The sequence below is a fragment of the Mus caroli genome, chromosome 2 (assembly GCF_900094665.2).
Source record: "Mus caroli chromosome 2, CAROLI_EIJ_v1.1, whole genome shotgun sequence".
Classification (NCBI taxonomy): Eukaryota; Metazoa; Chordata; class Mammalia; order Rodentia; family Muridae; genus Mus; species Mus caroli.
Window position 1 is genome coordinate 53,849,007 of NC_034571.1, and position 13,905 is coordinate 53,862,911.

At 41.6% G+C, this 13,905-nt stretch overlaps 1 protein-coding gene across 1 annotated transcript in view; it reads right to left on the reverse strand.

The window, feature by feature from the left end:
* Positions 1-13,905, reverse strand: part of LOC110289584 (coiled-coil domain-containing protein 148) — a 147,389-nt gene that overhangs the window by 2,198 nt on the left and 131,286 nt on the right. The gene's annotated exons all lie outside the window — the stretch shown is intronic.

Below are 13,905 nucleotides of genomic sequence, written 5' to 3' on the forward strand. Positions count from 1 at the left end.
GGAGGAGGAGGAGGAGGAGGAGGAGACAACGATGACAGACAGATGACAGACAGACAAATGCCATCTGTGGTTTTTGCTTCGGTCAGAAGTCACAAAGGAAATGGACTTTATTTGGCCATGGTAACCCACCAAATCCTCACCAAATGTCTACTACTGACATTTCCCCCAACGGCTTTCCAATAGAGAAAACCATGACTAAATGCTATTAGCTGTTTGTGAAAGGCCAGGATGATGCTCTGTGATTTACACACCTGGCCTTATTTAATTCAGTAGAGTGAGATGGGGCTTTCATGTTTATTCTCCGTTTTATGCAAAGGCAACAGAGGCTCAGAGGATAGGGTAACTTGTTCCATGTTAACAAACTTACAAGTAACTGGAGCCAAGATAATCTAACTAGCATCAGTGGTCCACCCACTGCTCTGGTATTTATAACCTTCAGTCACTAGGGTATCCCTTATAACTAAACCCACAGGCAGTCTGCAGGAAGTAATGATTTTCTTTCTTAAAATATAATTAAATTTATTTGAAACTGAAATCAATAGTGACTGATGAACATTCTGCTGAATGACTAAAAAAAAAATAGCCAGTCAGATTTTTAAAAATTAACAATGTCAACACTATCCAGATGTTAAGCAGTTGTGCATGACAAATGGTATTGGGGGTTTGATGGCTTTTTCACAAGCTCAGAGTCACCACTGAGAGGAAGAGAAGTATCTCTCAGAAAGATCAGGTAGGACAAAGTCTTTGATTAGCTGTTCCACTAAAGTCTGGTTTTACCACAGGGGAAAGAAATTATCTAGAATAGATTCTTAAAGCTACAACAGGGTGTGGAGCCCAGGTGCACTAAGGTAGAAGTCTGAGAAAAATGACCCCTGGGCTGAGACCTTGAATAATTTGAGTTATTCAGAAATTTTGACACTTGAAACCTAGGCTGGACACCACAATGAGACACTGCCTTGAAGGAAAAAAAAAGACATTATGTTTAAGCTTTGGTCCCGGGCTTTTAATATTTTCATACATATGAAAGAAGAAGGAATGTGTTCCTGGGAAGAAGATGATGCCATCTGGCATCAGACTGATTCTAGGAGTATTTAATTCAGTAATCATCAAACAGCCAGAGCACAAGATGCATAAAGATAAACAGAGAGAACGAGTTATCTGTGAAAATTACCAGAAATGGTCTATACTACAAAAATATATGCTACGATCATAGAGATACAAATTGAACTTAAATTGTTAGGCAAGGAATTTAAAATCGTGGGAGTAAAAAGCAAATAGAAATCCACAACGTAGAGCTATAATAACCACAAATAATGGGAAATGAAAATCATTACAGCACATGATATATGAACATGCCATTATGAAGTCCATTATTTTACTCAATGAAAATAATAAAAAGTTTTAAGAGTTCTAACAGAGATGTGAGTAGATAAAGCTGTTCCCAGCAGACATGAGCTATTAAATGAAAATTTCACTGCCAGGGCTGGTCTGTGAGTTATTGATTAGAGAGCCATCAAAACAATCAGCATACTGTCACTGCTCTTGGTAGCCCACCAGAGCTAGAAGATAAGGCCTTATTGCTGAAGATACCACATAGTTTGGTTGAAAAATATAGAGAAATCAAGTGAAAACTGACTTGGAGATTTCTTCCCTGCTGGCTAGCCTTTGTAGTATCAGAAGGTACCGTGCGATGGCTGGGAGGAAAGACATCAATGGACTTACTGAGCTTCGGACACTATTGACCGGGACTTATGCACTATGAATGCAAGACTTAGTGACTGTCTTACTGTTGTGAAGAGGAAGCATGACCAAGGCATAAAAGAAAGCATTTAATTAGGGGTATTTGCTTATAGTTTCATAGGGTTCATCTATGATCATCATAGCAGACGGGCATGGCGCTGGAGTAGTACCTGAGAGCTAACATCCTGATTCACAGGCAGAGAAAGAGAAAGCAAGACAGGGCTTGGCATGGCCTTTTGAAACGTCAAAGCCAGGCGTGGTGGCACACGCCTTTAATCCCAGCACTCAGGAGGCAGAGGCAGGTGGATTTCTGAGTTCAAGGCCAGCCTGGTCTACAGAGTGAGTTCCAGGACAGCCAGGGCTACACAGAGAAACCCTGTCTCAAAAAAAAAGAAAGAAAGAAAGAAAGAAAGAAAGAAAGAAAGAAAGAAAGAAAGAAAGAAAGAAAGGAAGAAAGAAAGAAAAGAAAAGAAAAGAAAAAAAAAGAAAAAAGAAACCTCAAAGCCCACTTCTAGCAACATACCTCCTCCAGCAAGGTCATACTTCCTAATGCTCTCTAAACAGTCTACCAATTGGGAAATATATAAACTATGGAAACCATTCTCATTTGAACCAGCACTCGAGATAACCAGCTGCTTTCTGATAGGCTTCGAGACCTGTTCCACAGGAGGTGGTTCATCCAGGTACTATAAACCCAGCCAAAAGCGATGGCAGGAGAAGTAGAAGGCTCTAGTGGACATGCTACTTCCATTTTTTGCTAAATGGACATAACGTGCCCATTAAACTGCATTCTAAACATTTATGTTTATGGCTGTCGGTTAGTATTAATGTCAGTTTTGGTCAGAGCAGAAGTTACTACAGAGACTCATAACTAGTCAGACTGCTGAGAGCAAGTGTTTGCTAAGTGCTCAGCCATGAAGGGGTTCCTACAGCATGTGCCTAAGGCACAGGGAAGGGATCAGCACAAGAAGCGTAGAGGTGAGCATGAAACTCCACCCCCAGCTAAAGACAATTAATAGCTGCTTCAAGGGAGAGACCCAATTTTCTTTAAGGTGGAGTTCCTAGTAGGTCAACTGTACTCCAGTAGATGACCACACGTCCAAGAGTATATGATCAGCACATACTCTTGGACAAATTGTACTTAATGGGATTTATAACAAATATGAAGGTACAAAATTGCATGGGTATATTCAAAAGGAGTTGGGGGAGGAAACGATATAATCAAAATATATTGTGTGACATATTTAAATAATTAACATTTTAAAATAAAAACAAAGTTAAAAAAGAACTGAGCCTGTAATGCAAAGGCTTAGGAATTAGGAAGACTAACAAGGCAGTAAGATTTACTCTACAAAAAAATCAAGACTAATTATATAGCTATGGGAATTAAGATGGGATAGCACTGGCCCATGATTATATACAGACGAATGAAACAGAATGGAGGGTCTAGAAATAGATCCTCACATTCACAGACACTTCGCTATTGGTATGGACGGAACTACCGGGCAGTGGGAAAAGACAGAATAAGCTCTGGGACAACTGAGCATCCTTATGATAAGAAGTAAAATTGGGCCTTCATTTTATTTCGCTAAGGAAACGTTCCAAGTAGATCATAGGCCTGAACATCCAAGTCCAAGTCCCTAAGCGTCTGGAAGATTAAAAAGAACTTGGACTTAGATGTAGAGGTAGGAAAGGATTACTTGCACAAAATATGAAACGCATTAACTGCAAAAACCAATGGTGTGCTCACCAGGGCAGCACAGTAAAGCTGACCCTGGTGGAGGAGGGCACAGGTGACCAAGCCAAGGACATGAGCATGGAAGAGCTGCCCTAAGGTGTGGACTTGGAGATGATGCTCTCCCCGGCTCCCCTGGCCACCTGCAGTCGTTGGGAGAGCTGGCCCTGACTCTCACTGGCTGCAGCACTTAGGAAAGCAGTCCCTGTACTCATCTGACAGCACAATGGAGCTGGGCCTGATGGGAAAGGCACAGGAGAGCCAGGCCTAAGGATGTGAAAGCAGGAGAGTTAGCATTGTCCCTCACCGTCTGCAGTACTTGGGCCCTGTGACTTGACTAGGCAGCAGAGTGGAACTGGCTCTGGGGGTGTAGGTGCCGGTGAGCTGGCCCAATGGCATTAGAGCAGGAGAGCTAACCCCACCCCCAGCCCACAACAGCAGCACTGAGTAAGCTAGCCATAGCAGTGCTGAAGAGCTCAACCAGATGAAGGAGAGATAGCAGGCTGACCAGCTCAGGTACCACCCAGGCCCAAAACCGGGGCTTTAAGTTGGCCCACCCCCAAATCTACATCATCTGTGAACTGCTGGAGCATGTGAAAGGGCTATTCGTGCTGATCCAAAGCTGCAGGATCTCCATGACACAGGGCAACCACAGGATAACCTGGAGGAGGCCTGGTGAGGATCCAGTGTTGATGCCAGAAGCCAGAGACCTTGAACCAGCTCAATGACTCATTGTAATAAACATTTGCAAGTGAAGATGTGTGGACAGAGGGGTGTACTGTGGGACACGCTCTGACGTGCTATGGCCTCCATGATGAGATGTCTTCTATGCTTTGCTTTATTTTTATTTTTTGTTTGTTTTTTATTTTCTTTTGTGGGAAGGGGTTGCAAGGGCAGAAGGTGGATACAAGAGGATGGTGAGCTGAGTGGAACTGGGGTACATGATGTGAAACTCACAAAGAATCAATAAAAAGTTGGGAAAAAAAGAACAATGGTGCATAAATTTATTCCATGTAAACTTAAAGCGTTGCTGGGCGTGAGGCTACATGTGAGCTTCCCAGCAGGAAGGAAAGGCAGGAAAGGCTAGGAGTCTTTGATATGCCTGGGCCCTGTCTCAAAACATTTTCAAAATATTAAAACTCGAAAATTTTCTTAATGAAAAGATACTTCCAAAGGAAAGAAAAATATACCTGAAACACATATAACCCAATGGTTGGTGTCTGAAATATTTAATGATTAGGCACATATTCATAATAAATATATAGGAAAAGGATAGGGAAAAACTTGAACTGACAACTTCTTTTTTTTTTTTTTTTGGGTTTTTTTTTTTTTTTTTTTTTTGGTTTTTCGAGACAGGGTTTCTCTGTATCGCCCTGGCTGTCCTGGAACTCACTTTGTAGACCAGGCTAGCCTCGAACTCAGAAATCCGCCTGCCTCTGCCTCCCAAGTGCTGGGATTAAAGGCGTGCGCCACCACCGCCCGGTGACAACTTCTTCTTTAAGTAATATTTTTTCTCTCTGAAAGTTTCATGCATTTATACAATATATATTGATCATGTCCTTACTTCCACCATTACCTCCATCCAACTCCCCTTAGTGACCTTCATATCGTCTCCTTCCAACTCTTCATGGTGGATTCCACCCATCTCACTCCCAACTTCACATTCTCTTTTCTCATTATTTGTAATAACCCGCTGAGTTCATTTTGTAATGCCTACATGTGTGTTTCATAAAGAAAAGTGATCTATGTCTCCACTAAACAAGCTAAAAGACACTCAATTAAAAATCAGGGAACTTCACGTCAAAGCTATAGTAAATGCTACAACATATTCACAAAACTGATTTAAAAACAAAGATCAAACGTGCAAGGGTGACAAGCAAAAATGTTTATGTATTTGTACTATAACTATAGACTGGCTCAGACTCTGGATAAAAGGGTGGGTAATACCATTCAGCGTCATAGGTGCACATCCCTATGGGCCAGAACGCTCACTCATAGACATAGATACTACAGAAAGGTGTGTACTGGGAGCATCAAGAAGAGCTGATACCAGGCTCTTTTAGTACAAATAACCCAAACATCTGTTAACAGCAAAAGGTTTCCAATCCAGCCTAGACACAGAGAGAGAAAGACTCTCTAACTCAAAAGACAAAAATATCAGCAAAGCAAGCCAATATATTATTGTATACGGCAGCTACGCAAAACAAAAATATTGATGGAAAGATATCCTGAGTAACCCTTAGATATACTATTTGATGCTGTTCGCCAAAGTTTAACCATGGACAAGATGAAAGTCACACTGTTTGGAGACTCACACAGTGGTTAACCTAAGGAAATAATTGTAACAAAAGTTTGCTTCTAATGAGGGCTACAAGAAAGACTGAACTCTTCCTGTGGGTAAGGGAAAAGGAGAGAACGTGTTGGGGGACAGGCCAGTGATGATATTCGAGTGATTGGTGTGAAGCCCAGAGGAGATGGGGTAGAGGAATGGTAGAATGCTGAGAAGATGGCCCCCATAAAGCAGTAGGAATAAAGCTTGGAATCCTATCCAGCAGTACAACTGTCACATAGACTTTCTGTGTTGACCATCAGACTAGGTTGTGTCATGTCTCTTAACGGTCAGCCAGGGTCAATTGTCTACTCTTATAGCCCATTAGTCTACTCTAAACCAACAACAAGAAGGATCTGCCAGTTAAGCCAGCACATTCCATCCTCTGCTCAGCCCAATTGACCCTTGTGTTCACAGCTCCATTTGTGTAGACAGAATTTCTGCTAGATGTTTTCTTCATAGCTTTATAAAGATTTTGCTGTTGTCACCTTCTCCAAAAGGGTTTCCAGTCTGTAAACTACTAAACGTCTTCCCCTTCCAAGTTTTGTGTACTTTTCTTAGTATCCCCCCTCCCTTTGCTCTTAGCGCTCACCTCTTTTATGCACAGATACTGCCCATTCATCTTGTATGTCACTCAAACTCCCAGGAGGTAAGATGCACAAGGTTTGGGACTTTGAATTCTTTCCTGTCTACTTAGTGGAACGCTAGCATAAGATATGCACTCGCTTAAATAGTCACTGAATGAACAAATTCACCAACCCTTCCCTTTTCTTCATCCATGCAGTAAGGACAGCAGAAACATGGCACCTCCAGCTCTTGCTCCTTCCTCACACAGTCCTGCACATTTAATTTCCTAAGTGCCCTCTGTTCTTTCCTCTCTGTATCATCATGATAGTTCAGGCAGCCAGCATCTCCCATCTAGACTTACAGCAATGGGTGCTTGGTAGCCCTTACACATTTTCTCATAAAACTTATCTCTATTCTCACCAATTCCGGTCATCAGTTACCTTAAAGTATGTCCCTCCTCATAATGGCTCCCCACACATGCACATACACTGGAATGCTATCACTTTAACATTGCTCACAAGGCCCTGCAACACCTAGCACATCTTTAGTTTGTGTCTTCTTCCTCTTCAACCTATAAATTAAAAAGAAGAAAGCATCGAACTATTTTTATACCCTGATATATCGTTTATAAGAGACTGATTATTAGTTCCCAGTGCCTAGAATGTTTTCCATGCCTACTTCACACATCTGACACCATTCTTTGGGCTTCTTGCTTCCTCAGTGCTGACCACGACACCCCACTCCTCCTATAGATTCCTCTGCTTCTCCTTGAGTTTTAATCAGCTCTCTCCCACAGGATTTGTCACACTCTAAGCTGACTGTATCAATGTCCCTTGTCACATCCACAGGAAGCTGAGATCCCTAAGGATGTTGTATTCATCTCTTAATGCCTTGTACCTATAACAGTGCCTAACACAAAGGGGTAGGGGGTGTACAAAACCCTGTTGCTGAATGAGGAAATTAATGACTTCCATTGTTATCGTCAAAGAAACATAATTTTGTAAAAAAAAAAAAAAAAGAATCAAAAAATATATTAGTAATAAGCAACTTAGCTGCTTTCAAATACTCTGGCATTCAATGTGCACCTTTTACAAATCCCATTCTTGTGAAAGTAAAGAACTAGGCAAAGAGCCCGGAAGAATCATTTTAACTGTCTCATGCGGTTCTTTCATGCTCAGAAACTTGATTCTCTTTATTACAAGTGCCTCAGGCACTGACAGATCATTTTCTCGGGGTTTTGTTGCAGTTGTTGGTTAACTTTACTCCTTTCCTGGTCTGCCTTTCTCACATACAGAAGGAGAATGTGCACTAAGCCACTATAGCCAAATGGTTACAATGAGACAATAATGCAGGCTAGACTCAAATGGTTGTTTCAGATGGTTTCAAAATGTCTTTTGTTTTTTTTTTCACATAGGCCATAAGGAAAATGCTCTAACTGAAATAACTTTGGCCAGATGAGCCTGGCTGCCAAGAGGACGTTGCTGAGGTTGCTGGATGTTCCACTGCATGGGATGTACCTGAGCATCACTGATGTAGAAACTAAGATTTTCTCTAATAAGTGATGGGTTGATCTTTTTTTATTGCCCAGAAAGATCTATGAAAATCAGTGACACATTAAAAGATAATCCTTGCAAATTTGTAATCCATCAATACTACCTCAAGGTGATTTTGATAAACGCTTTCTCGTTTTCTCTAGGGTAAAAGCAAGGAGTCAGGATTTGAATCTGTCTATACAATTAAACCTCACTTGGTGCCTAATGATTCCCCAGTATGACAATGCCAGAGTGAAAGGGTATTACAGAGAGAGACAGAGACAGAGACAGAGACAGAGAGAGAGACAGAGAGAGAGACAGAGACAGACAGAGACAGACAGAGACAGATAGAGACAGACAGAGAGGACCATCTCGTGCACACAACTGCTCAGCTAAGCTAATGTCATCAAAAGATTTTACATGGGCATCACAAAATTCCTCCCATTAATGCAGGTTGTAGTGGCATTTACTGAGAACGGTATGGATTAGGATGGGTGTCAACCATGAGTAGTCAAAAGATGAATTAAAAATGCATTCTTCCATTCATATGTTTAGGGAGTAACCAGCAGTGGACACAAGTGCCACACAAGCATGGTAATCTGAGTCTAGATGTCCAGAACCTACGTAAATTCTGGGGGACATGGTAGCCTGCTTGTAATTCCAGCTTTCAGAAAACAGGGAAGAGATCCCCGGACCGAGACTAGTCATGAGTGAGCTTTGGATTCAAGTGAGATCCTGTGTCATTAAATATTATGGAAAGCAACTAAGGAATCAACCCAGATCAACCCCCAGAATCACCCTCACACTTCCACATGCCTGCAAACACATGTGCACACACACACGTGTGTACCTACATACATATGAAAGTGCATTCACATTGCACAAGCAGAACACATACATACATATTAAAATGAATTCTTTTCTTATCATTAATATTTGAGAATTCCTTATAAATAATGTACCTGAGTCTTTCATTAGACACTAAGTATACAAATATATTCTTTTGTTGATTGGCCTGACATTTTAGCCTCTTGTTTGTGTCTTTTTGATCATTTTGAGGATATCTAATAAATCATTTTTTCTCTTAGAAATAATACATTTGGTATCATGTCTAAGGTATCTTTCTCTGACTCAAGATTGTAAGAAACTCCTCCCATGGTGTCTTTACATGTAGGTCTATGATCCTTGAGTCATGTTTTGTAAAGAGCATGTGGTATGAATTGAGGGTCATTTGTGTGTAATGTGGAAAGTCGATGGTTTACAACAATTGTCCACTTGGGATTTATTAACTTTGTGTCTTTGCTAGAAATCAACTAACCTACGACGTCTGGCTTTGTTTCTGGATACCCTGTTCTATTCCATCAGACACACTTAAGATTCTCTTTAAGCGGCCATGTTTCCATTTTTTTCTACAAGTATTTTTAAAACCCTGATTTTCCAACTCCAAGTTGTGACTTCCCTCCCTCATTAATTATCCAGAACTTGGTATTATGGCTGACTTATGTTTTTATTGTGCACAGTCACAGTGAGATGCAAACATCTATATTCCAGACCAAGTATCTTCATTTGCAAAACATCTTGTGAGATATTGTTATGACTTGCCACTGAGATATAAGACTCTCATCGTAAAGAACATAAAAATGTACAGCCTCTTTTAAACTTTATACACAAGACCCAATGCAAACAAATCAGTTTTAAAAACCAAGGCATTTTAAGAGTTGGAGTATTTGTAATATTTGACTTGAAAATAGTATGTAGATTCATCAAGTATTCAAACCCTGTGGAATTTTTAATTAGCTACCTGCCAAGAGCCACAGACAGTACAGAACAGCTGCATATAGGAAATGCTATCTGCTGCTGCAACTAAAGCAAGACTTTCTGGCATTGATCCTGGGGTTCCTCGGAACTCTCTTGACTCTCTCAATTTTTGTTGTTGTTGTTTCGTTTGTTTGTTTTTTTGTGTTTTTTTTTTTTAAGATTTACTTATTTTATGTATGTTGCTCTCCCCACACACACCAGAAGAGGGCATCGGATTTCATTACAGATGGCTGTGAGCCACCATGTGGTTGCTGGGAATTGAACTCAGGACCTCTAGAAGAACAGTCAGTGCACTTAACCACTGAGCCATCTCATTAGCCCCGACTCTCTCAATGTTACATAGACATATTCCCCCTCAGGGAACTTCCTTATGAATGCCTCCCCACTTTAGAGACTCTCTCAATGTAACATAGGCATATTCCCCCTCGGGGAACTTCCTTACAAATGCCTCCCCACATTAGAGCCTACAAGGAAGAAGGCCATGCTAACACCAATTATGCTGATAGTACATGGCACAGTTAATCATGCCAAAGCATCAATAAGTAAATTATTAAGTTGGAAAAAAACCCTGCTGCATCTTTAATTCATATGATATACTAGACATCTAAATCCTCCAATTATTGTCTTTTTTTTAACCCTGATCTGACCAAGGAAGTATTTTATGTATTGGTCACTAACATCTAAGATGCAACTTCTACATCTTACAGGCAGGGAATACACAGCAAGTATTCCCTGAGATGATGCAATAAATTAACATAAAAGTAAATGACATGTGTGGGCACTAGGGTTGCTATGTGGTGAAAGCATCCGTTCCCTGTTTGTAGTCACTTAGGCATGTGGTTGGTAGCTAAACCTTGGGGACCACCTCTGTCTCAAAGGCAATCTGAAGTAGGGTCTTTTGTGCCTGAAGGATCAATTCCTGCATATACAATGTTATGGTTTGAATGGGACTGTCTCTGTAAGTTCATGTGTTTGAAGGCTTGGTTTCCAACCAATGATCCTGCTTTAGAAGGTTACAGAACTGTTAGGAAGTTGGCTATGGGTGGGAAAAGTTATACATGGAGGTGGCTTTGAAAATTGAAGCTTAGCCCTAGTTCTGGCTCAAGGTCTCTGCTTCTTGATCCCCTACTTGGACTGGGCTAGAACTTTAATTCCAAACCTGTACAGCACTGTGTTCTCCGACTTCTGGGATTCCTATTTAGTTTCTAGCTATCTAGCATCTATTCTTTGTTGGTCTTTTAGCATTCTCCTGTATGTTCAGAGATTATAGGATAGAAAAAAATGTAAGGGTTGTCTCTATACAGGTTTTGGAGGTTCTTTACCTCTGAAATCCCTTTTTAACCTCTCAGCTCCTACCTGCCTTAAACCCAGCTCTCTCTGCAGCCCAGAGTGTCCTATCAACACTGTTCTTCTCCACTCATGTACATCTCTCTCTAATCCATGTTGAAAATAGTCTCATGGAGAGACTCAGGGTGAATATGGGCTCCCGTTCAAATCTTCTCTTATTTCATGGGTCTTACCTATGCATGGTTGCCAAATACATATAAACCCTTTTAAATTTTACTTTATAGTTTGAGTAAGTCAACCCAATCACAGTTATTCATCATCTCTCAAATTACACTCAAAAATTACACTCCATCTGCATTTGAGTACCTGGAGTCTGATTGGTAGAACCCAATGCCAAGGTTATTCTCCAACCGCAAAAGGAGGCTGAAGCAAGAGGAGGTGACAGAAAGAACTGATGACATGAGGGGCTCCCATCATGGGGAGTGAGCTCAGATGATATTTACTCAAAATGCCGTTGTCTAACTCATGTTATCTAATTTCCATCACTATTAGAGGTTCATGGCCAGGTCATTCAGCCAACGAGAGATGAAAACAGTGCGGGGGTTGTGGGGGCAGGCACAGAAATGAGACAGGGAAGAGAAAACCGAGAGCTGGGTGATTTGGTTCACAAGTGATACATATCCCAGTTTTATAGGTAGCCAAGGTTTATTTTTAAAACTACATCTAACATCTTAGCATATTCAGTGTTGATAATTAAGTCTCATACTTCGCCTCCTAATGACTTTGCACATGATATACTTGCTTCTACAGCAAGCCTCCTCATAAATAAAGTAAAAAAGGAGGTAACAGAAACATCACCATGTCAGGAGGCACTGAGAAGGGAGAGAAATGCCTGTAGCCTGTACGCTTTGCTTCCACAGAGTTTACTGAGGACCCATCATAGTCCAAACACTGGAAAAAATGTACTGTGGGATGGGAGGGGTGTATACAGGAACAAAATGAAGAAAATGAAGTGACACTTGAAGCTGTGCTGCTGACATGGGTTTTTCAATGTGCTGTAATCACACTTACTGGCGGTCCAGAGTTAGGTACCAGGGGCCAGAGAGAACAAAGACTGCATTAAATCTAATTATAGACTCAATGAAGTCTTTCTGCAGTGAACATTTGAGCCAAGCCTTGAAAGGTGGTCAAGATAAAATCGGGCAAAGGGAAACCAGAGAAACACACCAGCAAAGCCAACAGCAGCAGGGGAAAGGGCAGGGCCAGGAGAGCATACAGTGTACAGTGCCACAGCAGGAGGAAAGAAAGTGTGAGTTCCAGGGACTTGATCTTCCTCACTTGCAAAGAGTAGAGTAGAGGGTGTTAGAAAGGAAGCTAAAAAGGAGAGTCACATCCAATTTATTGAGGACCTGGAAACCCACCAAGAAGTTTGCCCATTTATTGTAAGGCAAGGCATGCTACTGAGAAGTTAGCAAAAAAAAAAAAAAAAAAAAAAAAAAAAAAAAAAAAAAAGTCTTTTTTGTGAAAAAAAAAATTACTTTCCTCACCCCTCTCCTCCTCTCCTCCTCCTCCTTCTACTACCTTGTTTGTTGTTGCGAACAAGTCTTGCTATGTATCCCAGGGCCAGAATGATCTAGTCCTCAAATCCCTTCTGCCACACCCTCTGCGGGCTGGAGTGTGCAGGTCCACGTTATCACTCTAAGCTCTGAACTGAATTCCAGACAGAGAACTCTGCCTCTATTTAAGGGAAAGACTTGGAAAGGGCAGACCGTAAGACAAAGCACTGGACTACAGAGTTTAAGAACTGAGTCAGGGGCCCAAGCATGGGAAGGGAAGGGTATAGGGTTAAAGCAGACAATTTCCCAACGTTATCAAGTGAATATAACAGCGAGCGGGGATAAGAAGCAGAGTTTCAACTCAAAAAGTACAATTTACCACGGAAAACCTCAAGAGTTCCATTTTTGATGTTGGTTTTGAGGCATCTGGAGACTTCTAAAATTAATATAATCAGCGGGTCGCTAGACAAAGTCAGGAGAGAGTTATTTGGAGCTTAGGAAAGCATCTGAAAGAAGACGTACAGTCATGAGGGTTCTTGGTGGGCAATAGAATAAAACAAAAACAAGAAGCCAGGGAAGGAGCCCAGAGGATGCCAGAGTTTTGCAGTTGTGTGAACAACAAGACACTTGACATGACAGCGGGGATCTCTTAATAGAATTCAAAAGAGTCAAGAATGAGGAAGATGGGCAGTTATCAGAGCACGTGGAGAGGAGCAGCCAGATGAGGATGAAAACTTCAGGGGGATTAGGGCACACGTAACCATGAACAGAAAACTACAGAGGTACGAGAACAAGGGCAAATGCTGTAGGGTAGCTGATTTCACATGAAAGGAGCTATGGACCAATCTCTCCCCCACCGTACCCCACCCCTGCCCCAGGTGCAGAGGGCAACTTTGAGCCAAGAGGTTTACTTGGAGAGGAAGCAATCTATAAGTAATGGAAAACACTAAAAATATCAAGAAACACAGACAGGACAGAGTCAGCAGGCTCCAGTGTCATGTGGGAAAGTAATAGACCTCAGTGAGGACTGGACTGGAACACCCAGGTGGTATTGCTTGCCACACCTACAGGAAGCCTGGGCAGGAAGGTTGGCACCACCAAGAGCAGAAAGGTGTGCAGTGTGGGGGAATGGAATAGGGGTAATTTTATTTTCCAGTGGTATCATTTTCTGGGTAACTAGGAGATGTCTGTCACTGAGTCTGGGGATCTGGGCCTATGGTGTTTGGCAAGTGGAAGTGTCCAATCTAAATAGTCACAGAAGGAACTGGCGGGGGAGGGCAAGCCTCCCAGTTGGCATGGGAGTCTAGAGGGTGCTTCCTTTTCCAAAGCAGCACACGATCA